Below are 13,332 nucleotides of genomic sequence, written 5' to 3' on the forward strand. Positions count from 1 at the left end.
TCGTTTGCTAGTTGCCACCATGTCTGAAACTGGGGAGGTTATCGTTGAAAATCTTGAGGAAAAACCAGAGTCTTGTTCTTCGGATCATGATGAAAATCCGCCTAATTGCAAAACAAAAATCTTTCATGTGGGGGATGGTAATGTTATCGGGAAGAGCGATATCCAAGAATTCTTTAATTGTACGGGATCCATGCCTATTAATAAAAGATCTATTCTTCTTGGGACAAGTTGTTATGCATATGCTATTGTTATGCTTGTTGAGATATTGGAAAGAAAATTTGTGGATCTTCATCCTGCCTTGCAAAAAGTGTTTTATGAACTTCCTAATATCAATCATCCAATAGCTAAAACGATAGCCACTATTATCCTTATGCATGAATTCGATTTTATAATACGAGAAGCTAGGGATATTTTTGCTTTCTATAAAAAGGATGTTGAACACCCTCCAATTATAAATATCCTTCATGATAAAGAAACTATGCGTAGTTTGGAATCTAGGGATTATCAATCTTATAGTGAAAATCTTAGGAGAAGAGTTCCCCATTCAGAGATCTCTCAATCTTTGTATCTTGAAACTTTTGAGGAGTTTGATTGGATAACTATGGGAATTTATGTAGGATTTAATAGAGATTGGTTGAATAAAATGATGAAGGAACCTTTTAAAAATGAGCTCCGTATCTTATACGATGATATATATGGTGATGATCCCGACTATCGGTTTATGAATGTTAAAATTACCAATCAAAGTCCTTTCCATGATTTAAGTTCATCCACTAGAAAGGAAATAAAGGAAAGGATAGAATTGCTTAGAAGGGTTTTGGAGGATTTGATGAGAAAAGAAGTACATACTGAGGACGAGAATACTTAGATCTATTCATGTTTATGCCTAGCTAAGGGCATTAAACAATAGCGCTTGTTGCGAGGCAACCCAATTTTATTTTTTTTCTTGATTTTTAGGTCCCGTTTTGCATTAAATAATTTATCTAGCCTGTGGTTAGATGTGGTTTTTATGTTTTAATTAGTGTTTGTGCCAAGTAAGACCTTTGGGATAGCTTACGGTAATAGTTGATTTGATCTTCCTGAAAAATAGAAACTTTTGCGCCTAGGAGATTAGTTTTCATTTTTAGCAGAAATGCAATAAAATACTGATTATTTTTGCATAAGATTAATAAAAAAATTTCTTAGGTCCTCCTAATTTTCAGGATTTTTGGAGTTACAGAAGTATTCGAAATCTCTAGAATTTTTGACGGATTCTGTTTTTCGCGCGTTGTTTGCTTATTTTGGTACATCTATGGCTAGTATCAGGGGTACGAACCATGGAAAAGTTGGAATACATTAGATATTACACCAATATAAATAAAGAATGAGTTCACAACAGTACCAAAAGTGGTGATTTATTTTCTTATACTAACGGAGCTTATGAGATTTTCTGTTAAGTTTTGTGTTGTGAAGTTTTCAAGTTTTGGGTAAGGATTTGATGGACTATGGAATAAGGAGTGGAAAGAGCCTAATCTTGGGGATGGCCAAGGCACGCTGATACGTCTCCAGCATATCTATAATTTTTGATTACTCCATGCTATTATATATTCTGTTTTGGATGTTTAATGGGCTTATTTATACACTTTTATATTATTTTTGGGACTAACCTATTAACCGAAGGCCCAACCCAAATTGATGTTTTTTTTCCTATTTTAGTGTTTTGCATAAAAATAATATCAAACGGAGTCCAAACGGAATGAAACCTTCGGGAGCGTGATTTTTGGAGCAAACGTGATCCAGAGGACTTGGAGTGGACGTCAAGCAATCAACGAGGAGGCCACGAGGCAGGGGGTGCGCCTACCCCCTGGGCGTGCCCTCCACCCTCGTGGCTCCACCGACCTACTTCTCCCTCCTATATATACCTACGTACCATGAAAACACCAGAGGGCACCATGAAAACCTAATTCCACTGCCGCAACCTTCTGTACCCGTGAGATCCCATCTTGGGGCCTTTTCCGGCGCTCCGCCGGAGGGGGCATTGATCACGGAGGGCTTCTACATCAACACCATAGCCCCTCCGATGATGTGTGAGTAGTTTACCTCAGACCTTTGGGTCCATAGTTATTAGCTAGATGGCTTGTTCTCTCTCTTTGGATCTCAATACAAAGTTCTCCTCGATTCTCTTGGAGATCTATTCAATGTAATCTTCTTTTGCGGTGTGTTTGTCGAGATCCGATGAATTGTGGGTTTATGATTAAGATTATATATGAACAATATTTGAATCTTTTTTGAATTCTTTTATGTATGATTGGTTATCTTTGCAAGTCTCTTCGAATTATCAGTTTGGTTTGGCCTACTAGATTGATCTTTCTTGCAATGGGAGAAGTGCTTAGCTTTGGGTTCAATCTTGCGGTGCTCGATCCCAGTGACAGAAAGGGAAACGACACGTATTGTATTGTTGCCATCGAGGATAAAAAGATGGGGTTTATATCATATTGCATGAGTTTTTCCCTCTACATCATGTCATCTTGCTTAAAGTGTTACTCCGTTCTTATGAACTTAATACTCTAGATGCATGCTGGATAGCGGTCGATGTGTGGAGTAATATTAGTAGATGCAGGCAGAAGTCGATCTACTTGTCACGGACGTGATGCCTATATACATGATCTTACCTATATATTCTCATAATTATTCGCTTTTCTATCAATTGCTCGACAGTAATTTGTTCACCCACCATAATACTTTTGCTATCTTGAGAGAAGACACTAGTAAAACCTATGGCCCCCAGGTCTATTCTCCATCATATAAGTTTCCAATCTATTTTATTTTGCAATCTTTACTTTCAATCTATATCATAAAAATACCAAAAATATTGATCTTATTATTATTATTATCTCTATCAGATCTCACTCTTGCAAGTGGCCGTGAAGGGATTGATAACCCCTTTATCGCATTGGTTGCGAGGTTCTTATTTGTTTGTGTAGGTACGAGGTGACTCGCGTGTGGTCTCCTACTGGATTGATACCTTGGTTCTCAAAAACTGAGGGAAATACTTACACTGCTTGGATGCATCACCCTTTCCTCTTCAAGGGAAATCCAACGCATGCTCAAGAGGTAGCAAGAAGGATTTCTAGCGCCGTTGCCGGGGAGATCTACGCCAAGTCAAGACATACCAAGTACCCATCACAACTCTTATCCTTCGCATTACATTATTTGCCATTTGCCTCTCGTTTTCCTCTCCCCCACTTCACCCTTGCCGTTTTATTCGCCCTTTTTCCTTTCGCCCTCTCTTTCCGTTTGCCTCTTTTTCGCTTACCTCTTGTTGCTTGTTGCCCTTATGGCCCTGCCTAGATTTGGTGATCTTCACCTTAAAAGGTTGGAAGAGATTGAAAGCAATGTCAGAAGCTTTATGACTTTACAATTTGAGCATAATAATTTCTTTAGAAATGAGCTCAAGGAACAAAAAGGCTTTATGGAGTACATGAATAAAGAACTTGATGACATGTCTAAGGAATTTTATGGTTTGAAATCTCAGATTGCTCATTTTGAAAAATTAATAGCTGAAATTTCGGATAAGCAGGCCACCTTAGTTAATAAGATGGCCGCCAAGCCGGAAAGTTTTTATGAGAATAAAGATGAAGATCTAAAAGTTACTGATGTGTCCCCTATTAAATCTTTGTTTTGTAATATGAATCTTGATAATGATGGACTGTAGATGAGTCAACTTTAGTTAGAAGGCATCCCAAAAATTCGGAGTTTTTTGATCTTGATGCAAAAATTGGTAAAAGTGGGATTGAAGAGGTTAAAACTTTAAATAGAAATGAACCCACTATCTTGGATTTCAAGGAATTTAATTATGATAATTGCGCTTTGATAGATTGTATTTCCTTGTTGCAATCCGTGCTAAATTCTCCTCATGCTTATAGTCAAAATAAAGCTTTTACTAAACATATCGTTGATGCTTTGATGCAATCTTATGAAGAAAAACTTGAGTTGGAAGTTTCTATCCCTAGAAAACTTTATGATGAGTGCGAACCTACTATTAAAATAAAAATTAAAGATCATGAATGCTATGCTTTGTGTGATTTGGGTGCTAGTGTTTTCACGATCCCAAAAACTTTGTGTGATTTGCTAGGTTTCCGTGAATTTGATGATTGCTCTTTAAACTTGCACCTTGCGGATTCCACTATTAAGAAACCTGTGGGAAAAATTAATGATGTTCTTATTGTTGCAAATAGGAATTATGTGCCCGTAGATTTCATTGTTCTTGATATAGATTTCAATCCTTCATGTCCTATTATTCTTGGTAGACCTTTTCTTGAAATGATTGGTGCAATTATTGATATGAAGGAAGGGAATATTAGATTCCAATTTCCATTAAGGAAAGGCATGGAACAATTCCCTAGAAATAAAATCAAATTACCATATGAATCTATTATGAGAGCCACTTATGGATTGCCTACCAATGATGGCAATACCTAGATCTATCCTCGCTTTTATGCCTAGCTAGGGACGTTAAACGATAGCGCTTGTTGGGAGGCAACCCAAATTTATTTTTATTCCTTGCTTTTTGTTCCTGTTTAGTAATAAATAATTTATCTAGCCTCTGTTTTGGTTGTGTTTTTTCTGTTTAATTAGTGTTTGTGCCAAGTAGAACCGTTGGGAAGACTTGGGGAAAGTCTTTTTGATCTTGCTGTAAAAAACAGAAACTTTAGCGCTCACGAGAATTGCTGCCATTTTTTATTGGAGAGTGATATTTAGTTAATTATTTTTGCAGATGATGAATAGATAAATTCCTCACGCCCAGCAATGTATTTTAGAATTTTTGAGGTTCCATAAGTATGCGTTAGTTACAGATTACTACAGACTGTTCTGTTGTTGACAGATTCTGTTTTTCGTGTGTTGTTTGCTTATTTTGATGAATCTAGGGCTAGTAATGGAGTTTATAAACCATAGAGAAGTTGGAATACAGTAGGTTTAACACCAATATAAATAAAGAATGAGTTCATTACAGTACCTTGAAGTGGTGTTTTGTTTTCTTTCGCTAACAGAGCTCATGAGATTTTCTGTTAAATTTTGTGTTGTGAAGTTTTCAAGTTTTGGGTAAAGATTTGATGGATTATGGAACAAGGAGTGGCGAGAGCCTAAGCTTGGGGATGCCCAAGGCACACCATGGTAAAATCCAAGGACACCAAAAAGCCTAAGCTTGGGGATGCCCCGGAAGGCATCCCCTCTTTTGTCTTCGTTCATCGATAACTTTACTTGGAGCTATATTTTTATTCACCACATGATATGTGTTTTGCTTGGAGCGTCTTGTATGATTTGAGTCTTTGCTTTCTAGTTTACCACAATCAACCTTTCTGTACACACCTTTTGAGAGAGACACACATGAATCGGAATTTATTAGAATACTCTATGTGCTTCACTTATATCTTTTGAGCCATATAGTTTTTGCTCTAGTACTTCACTTATATCTTTGAGCACGGTGGTGGTTTTATTTTATAGAAATAATTGATCTCTCATGCTTCACTTATATTATTTTGGGAGTCCTTTAGAACAGCGTGGTAATTTGCTTTTATGCATAATAAAAACTTTCATATAAGTGCATTGAATACTATGAGAAGTTTGATACTGGATAATTGTTTTGAGATATGGAGATGGTGATATTAGAGTCATGCTAGTTGAGTAGTTGTGAATTTGAGAAATACTTGTGTTGAAGTTTGTGATTCCCGTAGCATGCACATATGGTGAACCGTTATGTGATGAAGTCGGAGCATGATTTATTTATTGATTGTCTTCCTTAAGAGTGGCGGTCGGGGACGAGCGATGGTCTTTTCCTACCAATCTATCACCCTAGGAGCATGCGCGTAGTACTTTGTTTCGATAACTAATAGATTTTTGCAATAAATATGTGAGTTCTTTATGACTAATGTTGAGTCCATGGATTATATGCACCCTCCCCCTTCCACATTTGCTAGCCTCTCTATTACCGCGCACTTTTCGCCGGTATCATACACCCACCATATACCTTCCTCAAAACAACCACCATACCTACCTATTATGGCATTCCCATAGCCATGCCGAGATATATTGCCATGCAACATTCCACCGTTCTGTTTGTTATGTCACGCTTCATCATTGTCATATTGCCATGCATGATCATGTAGTTGACATCGTATTTGTGGAAAAGCCACCTTTCATAATTTTTCATACATGTCACTCTTGATTCATTGCATATCCCGGTACACCGCCGGAGGCATTCACATATAGTCGTATTTTGTTCTAAGTATTGAGTTGTAATTCTTTAGTTGTAAGTAAAAAGAAGTGTGATGATCATCTTTATTAGAGCATCGTCCCAGTGAGGAAAGGATGATGGAGACTATGATTCCCCCACAAGTCGGGATGAGAATCTGGACGAAAAATTAAAAAAGAAAAAAAGAAAATAGGCCAAAAAAAGAAGGCCCAAATAAAAAAATGAGAGAAAAAGAGAGAAGGGACAATGTTACTATCCTTTTTCCACACTTGTGCTTCAAAGTAGCACCATGATCTTCATGATAGAGAGTCTCCTATGTTGTCACTTTCATAAACTAGTGGGAATTTTACATTATAGAACTTGGCTTGTATATTCCAATGATGGGCCTCCTCAAATTGCCCTAGGTCTTCGTGAGCAAGCAAGTTGGATGCACACCCACTTAGTTTCTTTTGTTGAGCTTTCATACACTTATAGCTCTAGTGCATCCGTTGCATGGCAATCCCTACTCACTCACATTGATATCTATTGATGGGCATCTCCATAGCCCGTTGATACACCTAGTTGATGTGAGACTATCTTCTCGTTTTTTTCTTCTCCACAACCACCATTCTATTCCACCTATAGTGCTATGTCCATGGCTCACGCTCATGTATTGCGTGAAAGTTGAAAAAGTTTGAGAACATCAGAAGTATGAAACAATTTCTTGGCTTGTCATCGGGGTTGTGCATGATTTAATATTTTGTGTGATGAAGATAGAGCATAGCCAGACTATATGATTTTGTAGGGATAACTTTCTTTGGCCATGTTATTTTGAGAAGACATGATTGCGTAGTTAGTATGCTTGAAGTATTATTATTTTTATGCCAATATTAAACTTTTATCTTGAATCTTTTGGATCTGAACATTCATGCCACAATAAATAAAAATTACATTGAAAAATATGTTAGGAAGCATTCCACATCAAAAATTCTGTTTTTATCATTTACCTACTCGAGGACGAGCAGGAATTAACCTTGGGGATGCTTGATACGTCTCCAACGTATCTATAATTTTTGATTGTTACATGCTACTATATATTCTGTTTTGGATGTTTAATGGGCTTATTTATACACTTTTATATTATTTTTGGGACTAACCTATTAACCGGAGGCCCAACCCAAATTGCTGTCTTTTTTCCTATTTCAGTGTTTTGCAGAAAAAGAATATCAAATGGAGTCCAAATGGAATGAAACCTTCAGGAGCGTGATTTTTGGAACAACCATGATGCAGAGGACTTGGAGTGGACGTCAAGCAATCAACGAGGAGGCCACAAGGCAGGGGGCGCGCCTACCCCCTAGGCACGCCCTCCACCCTCGTGGGCCCCTCGTGGCTCCACCGACCTACTTCTTCCTCCTATATATACCTATGTACCCTGAAAACATTAGAGGGCACCACGAAAACCTAATTCCACCGCCGCAACCTTCTGTACCCGTGAGATCCCATCTTGGGACCTTTTCCGGCGCTCCGCCGGAGGGGGCATTGATCACGGAGGGCTTCTACATCAACACCATAGCCTCTCCGATGATGTGTGAGTAGTTTACCTCAGACCTTCGGGTCCATAGTTATTAGCTAGATGGCTTCTTCTCTCTCTTTGGATCTCAATACAAAGTTCTCCTTGATTCTCTTGGAGATCTATTCGATGTAATCTTCTTTTGCGGTGTGTTTGTCGAGATCCGATGAATTGTGGGTTTATGATCAAGATTATCTATGAACAATATTTGAATCTTCTCTGAATTCCTTTATGTATGATTGGTTATCTTTGCAAGTCTCTTCGAATTATCAGTTTGGTTTGGCCTACTAGATTGATCTTTCTTGCAATGGGAGAAGTGCTTAGCTTTGGGTTCAATCTTACGGTGCTCGATCCCAGTGACAGAAAGGGAAACGACACGTATTGTATTGTTGCCATCGAGGATAAAAATATGGGGTTTATATCATATTGCATGAGTTTATCCCTCTACATCATGTCATCTTGCTTAAAGTGTTACTCCATTCTTAGAATGAACTTAATACTCTAAATGCATGCTGGATAGCGGTCGATGTGTGGAGTAATAGTAGTAGATGCAGGCAGGAGTCGGTCTACTTGTCACGGACGTGATGCCTATATACATGATCATACCTACATATTCTCATAATTATTCGCTTTTCTATCAATTGCTCGACAGTAATTTGTTCACCCACCGTAATACTTTTGCTATCTTGAGAGAAGCCACTAGTGAAACCTATGGCCCCCGGGTCTATTCTCCATATAAGTTTCCAATTTATTTTATTTTGCAATCTTTACTTTCAATCTATATCATAAAAATACCAAAAATATTTATCTTATTATTATTATCTCTATCAGATCTCACTCTTGCAAGTGGCCGTGAAGGGATTGACAACCCCTTTACCGTGTTGGTTGCGAGGTTCTTATTTGTTTGTGTAGGTACGAGGTGACTCGTGCGTGGTCTCCTACTGGATTGATACCTTGGTTCTCAAAAACTACTTACGTTGCTTGGCTACATCACCCTTTCCTCTTCAAGGGAAAACCAACGCATGCTCAAGAGGTAGCACACCCCAAGGTAATATTCAAGGACAACCAAGAGCCTAAGCTTGGGGATGCCCCGGAAGGCATCCCCCTTTCGTCTTCGTCTATCGGTAACTTTACTTGAGGCTATATTTTTATTAATCACATGATATGTGTTTTGCTTGGAGCGTCTTGTATGATTTGAGTCTTTGCTTTTTAGTTTGCCACAATAATTCTTGCTGTACACACCTTTTGAGAGTGACACACGTGAATCATGATTTATTAGAATACTCTACGTGCTTCACTTATATCTTTTGAGCTAGGAAAATTTGCTCTAGTGCTTCACTTATATCTTTTTAGAGCACAACGGTGGTTTTATTTTATAGAAATTGATGAACTCTCGCACTTCACTTATATTATTTTGAGAGTCTTTAAAATAGCATGGTAATTTGCTTTGGTTATAAAATTAGTCCTAATATGATAGGCATCCAAGTGGGATATAATAAAAACTTTCATATAGAGTGCATTGAATACTATGAGAAGTTTGATTCCTTATGATTGTTTTGAGATATGAAGATGGTGATATTAAAGTCATGCTAGTGAGTAGTTGTGAATTTGAGAAATACTTGTGTTAAAGTTTGTGAGTCCTGTAGCATGCACGTATGGTGAACCGTTATGTGATGAAGTCAGAGCATGATTTATTTATTGATTGTCTTCCTTATGAGTGGCAGTCGGGGATGAGCGTTTTTTACTACCAATCTATCCCCCTAGGAGCATGCGCGTTGTATTTTGTTTCGATGACTTATAAATTTTTGCAATAAGTATGTGAGTTATTTATGACTAATGTTGAGTCCATGGATTATACGCACTCTCACCTTTCCGCCATTGCTAGCCTCTCTTGTACCATGCAACTTTCGCCGGTACCATAAACCCACCATATACCTTCCTCAAAACAGCCATCATACCTACCTATTATGGAATTTCCATAGCCATTCCGAGATATATTGCCATGCAACTTTTCACCGTTCCGTTTATATGACACGCTCCATTATTGTCATATTGCTATGCGTGATCATGTACTTGACATCGTATTTGTGGCAAATCCACCATTCATAATTCTTTCATACATGTCACTCTTGATTCATTGCACATCCCGGTACACCACCGGAGGCATTCATATAGAGTCATATTTTGTTCTAAGTATCGAGTTGTAAGTAAATAAAAGTGTGATGAACTTCATTATTAGAGCATTATCCCATGTGAGGAAAGGATGATGGAGACTATGATTCCCCCACAAGTCAGGATGAGACTCTGGAAGAAAAAAAGAGGCCAAAAAATGAGAAAAGGCCCAAATAAAAAATGACAGAAAAGAGAGAATGGGCAATGCTACTATCCTTTTACCACACTTGTGCTTCAAAGTAGCACCATGATCTTCATGATAGAGAGTCTCCTATGTTGTCACTTTCATATACTAGTGGAAATTTTCATTATAGAACTTGGCTTGTATATTCCAATGATGGGCTTCCTCAAATTTCCCTAGGTCTTCGTGAGCAAGCGAGTTGGATGCACACCCACTTAGTTTTCTTTTTGAACTTTCATAAACTTATAGCTCTAGTGCATCCATTACATGGTAATCCCTACTCACTCACATTGATACCTATTGATGGGCATCTCCATAGCCCGTTGATATGCCTAGTTGATGTGAGACTATCTCTCTCTTTTTTGTCTTCTCCACAACCAGCTTCTATTCCACCTATAGTGCTATGTCCATGGCTCACGCTCATGTATTGCATGAAAGTTGAAAAAGTTTGAGAACGTCAAAAGTATGAAACAATTGCTTGGCTTGTCATCGGGGTTGTGCATGATTTGAATATTTTGTGTGCTGAAGATGGAGCATAGCCAGACTATATGATTTTGTAGGGATAAGCTTTCTTTGGCCATGTTATTTTGAGAAGACATAATTATTTTGTTAGTATGCTTGAAGTATTATTGTTTTTATGCGAATATTAAACTTTTGTTTTGAATCATACGGATGTGAACATTCGTGCCACAATAAAAAGGAATTACATTGGTAAATATGTTAGGTAGCATTCCACATCAAAAATTCTATTTTTATCATTTGCCTACTCGAGGACGAGCAGGAATTAAGCTTGGGGATGCTTGATATGTCTCCAAAGTATGTATAATTTTTGATTGTTGCATGCTATTATATTATCTGTTTTGGATGTTTTATATGTATTAATATGCTATTGTATATGATTATTCGGACTAACCTATTAACCGAGAGCCCAGTGTCAGTTCCTATTTTTTTCCTTGTTTTAGAGTTTCGCAAAAAAGGAATACCAAATGGAGTCCAGACGGAATGGAACTTTCGTGATGATTTTTCTTGGACCAGAAGACATCCAGAGGACTTGGAGTACACGTCAGGGAAGCCACGAGGCACCCACAAGGATGGAGAGCACGCTTGCCACCCTTGTGGGCCCCTCGTGACTCCACCGACCTATTTCTTCCGCCTATATATTCTCAAATACCCCAAAACCTTCTAGGAGAGCCACAAAACCACTTCTCCACTGTCGGAACCTTCTGTACCCATGAGATCTGATCTAGGTGTCTTTTTCGGCGTCCTGCCGGAGGGGGATTCGATCACAGAGGGCTTCTACATCAACACTATTGCCTCTCCAATGAAGCATGAGTAGTTTACCATAGACCTACGGGTCCATAGCTAGTATCTAGATGGCTTATTCTCTCTCTTTGATTCTCAATACCATGTTCTCATCAATGTTCTTGAAGATCTATTCGATGTAATACTCTTTTGCGGTGTGTTTGTCGAGATCCGATGTATCATGGATTTATGATCAGCTTATCTATGAATATTATTTGAATCTCCTCTGAATTCTTATATGCATTATTTGATATCTTTGCAAGTCTCTTCGAACTATCAGTTTGGTTTGGCCAACTAGATTGGTTTTTCTTGCAATGGGAGAAGTGCTTATCTTTGGGTTCAATCTTGTGGTGCTCGATCCTAGTGACAGAAGGGGAACCGACACATATTGTGTTGTTTCCATCGAGAATAACAAGATGGGTTTTCATCATATTGCTTGAGTTTATCCCGCTACATCATGTCATCTTACTTAATGTGTTACTCTGTTCTTATGAACTTAATACTCTATATGCAGGCAGGAGTCGGTCGATGTGTGGAGTAATAGTAGTAGATGCAGAATCGTTTTGGTCTACTTGACACGGACATGATGCCTATATTCATGATCATTACCTTAGATATTTTCATAACTTTGCGCTTTTCTATCAATTGCTTGGCAGTAATTTGTTCACCCACCGTAATATTTTCTATCTTGATAGAAGCCTCTAGTGAAATATATGGCCCATGGGTCTATTTTCCATCATATAAGTTTCCAATCTACAATTTTAGTTTCCTATTTACTTTCTTTGCAATCTTTTACTTCCCGATCTATACACCAAAAACACCAAAAATATTACTTTACCATTCATCCATCTATATCAGATCTTACTTTACAAATAACCGTGAAGGGATTGACAACCCCTTTGTCGCGTTGGGTGCAAGTTGGTGTTTGTTTGTGCAGGTATTCGGTGGCTTGTGTGTTGTCTCCTAGTGGATTGATACCTTGGTTCTCAAAAGCTGAGGGAAATACTTACTCTACTTTGCTGCATCACCCTTTCCTCTTCAAGGGAAAAACCAACGCAAGCTCAAGAGGTAGCAATTGATACCTTGGTTCTCTAATTGAGGGAAATACTTATATCTACCTTGCTGCATCACCCTTTCCTCTTCAAGGGAAAAAACAACGCGAGCTTGATACATCTCCAACGTATCTATAATTTTTGATTGTTCCATGCTGTTATATTATCGATCGTGGATGTTTTACAATCATTTTATATCATTTTTTGGTACTAACCTATTGACATAGTGCCAAGTGTCAGTTGTTGTTTTTTTTGCATGTTTTTACAATGCAGAAAATCAATACCAAACGGAGTCCAAATGCCACGAAACTTTACGGAGATTTTTTATGGACCAGAAGACACCTAATGGGCCCTGGCTGCGCCTAGGGGGTGTTCCGAGGAGAGCACAACCCACCAGGGCACGCTAGGAGGCCCAGGAGCGCCCTGGTGGGTTGTGCCCAGCTTGGGTGCCCCCCGGAATGCCTCTTTGCTCTATAAATACCCCAATATTCTCAAAACCCTAGGTGAGTCAATGAAATATTGATCCAGCCACCATAGAGTCCAGAACCACCAGATCCAATCTAGACACCATCTCGGATGGGGTTCACCACCTCCATTGGTGCCTCTCCGATGATGCGTGAGTAGTTCTTTGTAGACCTTCGGGTCCGTAGTTAGTATCTAGATGGCTTCCTCTCTCTCGTTTGATTCTCAATACGATGGTCTCCTGGAGATCCATATGATGTAACTCTTTTTGCGGTGTGTTTGTTGGGATCAGATAAACTTTGAGTGTATGATCAGATCTATCTTTTTATATTGATGAAAGTATTTGAGTTTATTTGATATCTTTCATGCATGATTGCTTATA

This window comes from Triticum urartu, chromosome 2 (assembly GCF_003073215.2).
Source record: "Triticum urartu cultivar G1812 chromosome 2, Tu2.1, whole genome shotgun sequence".
Lineage (NCBI taxonomy): Eukaryota > Viridiplantae > Streptophyta > Magnoliopsida > Poales > Poaceae > Triticum > Triticum urartu.